Source organism: Condylostylus longicornis, unplaced genomic scaffold (genome assembly GCF_029603195.1).
Source record: "Condylostylus longicornis isolate FDR11 unplaced genomic scaffold, ASM2960319v2 ptg000010l, whole genome shotgun sequence".
NCBI classification, from domain to species: domain Eukaryota; kingdom Metazoa; phylum Arthropoda; class Insecta; order Diptera; family Dolichopodidae; genus Condylostylus; species Condylostylus longicornis.
In genome coordinates, this window is record NW_026577979.1 from 23124240 (window position 1) to 23127547 (window position 3308).

Genomic DNA, 3308 nt, shown 5'->3' on the forward strand with positions numbered 1-3308 from the left:
TAAATATAAACTTAACATATACATACATGTATATTTAAACTACAAATCTAGTAATATTTTCTAAAAAATAGTAAATATCAATAGACTTCTTGCAAATTTTAATATTTTTTAGGAGGTTCTAGCATAATTAAATGAGAAATAGTAAAATACACATGATTTCAGTTGAAATTTCAGCAAAATCGGCGAGATTTTTAAAAAATATTGAATAACGTGGCAGTATTGAACGGAACTTCGAAGAGTGAACTTTAATTGTGAGTTTAGTTAGTTGCAGTTAATGTAAATCAAAAATTAGCAACAATAAAAATAACGCAAAAAAATTAAAAAATAGTGCAAATAAATTAAAACAAGTGCAAATAAATTATAAAACAATGTAAACAATTTCAAAAGAAATAAAGAAAATTGTTACAAAAATTAAAAAACATATTTTAGAGGTACATATGTTCATATACATACATATGTATATACATCAAAGCATATATAAATACATACATACGAGTATATGCATGCTGTTTATCCGCATAAAGCATAAATATTTTATTTTTTGTAATTTTAAGGTTTGTAATTCTCAAAATATGGACGTTGGGGCTTCTTTTGTCTATTTGGTGGAAAAAGGTATTACGAGTAATAAGGATGTTGCAGAAATTTTGAGAAGTAAGCAAAATATTATTTTTAAAAAATATTAATTATTTTTTATCTTTTTTTTATTTTAACTGTAATTTTTCCGCGTCATTTTACGTACGCCCTAATCGACGTTTATATGTATGCGTGTAATTTTTTTTTTTTTATTTTAAATTTAGATTGCAAAACTGAAAACATTGATTCCTCCAGAACAAAACTTCAATCGTATAAAATATTTAATGAACGAGACATTTTAAAATCGTAGATTTGAAGTTGGATATTTAAACATATTGGATACTTACCTAACATTTCTTTCCTACAAGGGCACAGTTGTAAAAATCGCAAACTAATTTATGAGTGCTTTTTAAAAGTTGCTTTTAATTTCTAGATTGAAAATGGATTGGAGCTCTTAAAAGGTAAAAGATTTAACATTCAAGTATTGGAAAACCTTAACTTAGAACCATTTTATAGGAAGGAAACAGAATTTCTCCAATATGGTGAGTTTCGATATAAATTTAGCTAAAAAACTCAATTAACTTATTATTTTTCAATTTTTTAAGAATCTTGCTGCCAAGAAGAAATTTGAAAAAAAACTAATGTTTTGATTGCGATAAATTTAGATGATTGGGAAAAACTTGTTGCAGAGGAAGATTTAATATCCCTCGTTTTAGAAATTTATGTGAGATATAAGAACTGCTTTGTCTTTTTTTAGATTTTTTTTTTTTAATTTAAGTAATATATTTGTTTACAGATTAATGCTAATATAAAAAATGTTTTAGATAACGAGAATAAGCAACCGTATCTCGTTTACAGATGTACTGAAAAATTTTCACGCCTGACTGAAAACATTTATTTAGTAATTGACGGAAAAATTATGGAGTGCACAAACGATTTTCTTACAGTAAACATTATCTTTTTCTTGTAATTTAAAATTTGATAAAAAAATTTTGAAGTTGTTAAATTTTTTCGAAGTTTATATATACAAAATGAAAAATGTAAAATGGTACTGTTTCGGTGTTATATTAAAAAATTATCAATTAATGTTATTTAGTGTTTGGTTATATTATAAAATTTTTATAATTTTATGTATGTAAATGTTGCAAAATGATATAGATGACAAATCATTTAAATACACCTTATAATAATATTATAACAAATACACAGAAATGTACCACTCTTTATACATATACATATTTTATCTTTAAGAAGTAGGAATGTTAATTATTTATTATTGCTTTTCTTTTTTGAAAAATATTATACCTGATTATGTATGTAGATAAATATGAATACTAATACTAAAAATGTATTATGACCAAATAATTATATATTTTTTATTATTGGTTAAATTTAGAAGTGCTGTAGCACGTTTCATATTCTTTTTCTATAAATAACCCTACTAAATAAAACAGTTTGTTTATGAAAGGATATACACGTATGCGTAGCATTGATTTCTAATTTTTTGAATTAACTTAAGTGTGCAACATGTAATACTGATATCACAACTTCAAAAATAAAAAAATGTATTTAAAAAAATATATTGCTATGTTAAATTTAAATGAAAAAACGTAAGAACATTATCATAAAACATTTTGTCAAACGCTATAAAAGTTAAAAATAAAAACCATAATTTGTTATGTAAGACACAAAAATTGTTATTTTTCTATGAAATGTCATTTATATTGCTTGAAATTTTTTGTGATGAGTTTCCTAAAATAACTTTAAAAATTTGTTATGAAATTAGAAATATTACAACTACAAAAGTTTTAACATTAGAATTTTCGAAAATTTTGGTTTAGCCAAACCGTAGTTAGGTAGGATATAAATCTGCTTAATATATCTATCCAATGCCATAGGATAGATGTATTTCACAGATTTTCTATAATTATCCTATAGAAATTGACCATCTTTTTTAATTAGAAATCTGTTCCTAATTACTAGAAACAGGTTATTTAAAAAACTGGAAATCCAAAGTTTCTCTTCAGGAAATCTATTTGAAAAAACTAGAACTATGATGAAAAATGAAATAGTTGTCTAGTTTTATTCAATAGTAATATATTGACATTTACTGGAAAGTGATTACTATTGTTATGGAAATTCTAGTCTTTATCATGGAAAATCTAGTTAAACTGCCAAGAATACCGTAAGAAATCTAAAAGATTTTCTTGCTTATTTCACTAGGCATTTTCTTAATTTCTCTAGTAATCCTCTTATTTTCACTAGAAGGTGGTCTCTCAAATTGTTGGGAATTCTAGCATTTATCATTGGAAGTCAGGTAAAACAAGCAAGTGGTTCTAGAAAAAATTAATGTGCTTTCTAGTTTTTTTTATCACTGTAACTCTGTGTGTTTTCACTCGAAATCAGGTAACTCTCATAATGGAAATTCTGGTAATTTTTCACAGGGAATCTAATTAAGTTATCTAGAATACCGCAAAAATATTGAACCGATTTTCCAGCATTTTTTATCAATATACTGTTTTTTTTCACTAGAAACTGGTTACTTAAAATACTGTTAATTCTAGTGTGCTTCATTGAAAATGCAGTTAAGTTATATGAAATACTAGTGAAAATAAAGAGATTTTCTACTAGAAATAGTTTTCGGATTCTTATTAAACGTAGTTGTCCAGATAACTAGAACTCTAGCTTTTTCAATGGCAATTCTAATTAAACCTACTAGAATATCAGTTAAATAT

At 24.6% G+C, this 3308-nt stretch overlaps 1 long non-coding RNA gene across 1 annotated transcript; it reads left to right on the forward strand.

Annotated features, from left to right (window-relative positions):
- Window positions 1-359: 359 nt before the first annotated feature.
- Window positions 360-1018, forward strand: LOC129619167 (uncharacterized). Its single transcript, XR_008697849.1, has 3 exons — window positions 360-431; window positions 555-651; window positions 798-1018. It is a non-coding gene; the product is annotated as an uncharacterized LOC129619167 (long non-coding RNA).
- Window positions 1019-3308: the final 2290 nt, after the last annotated feature.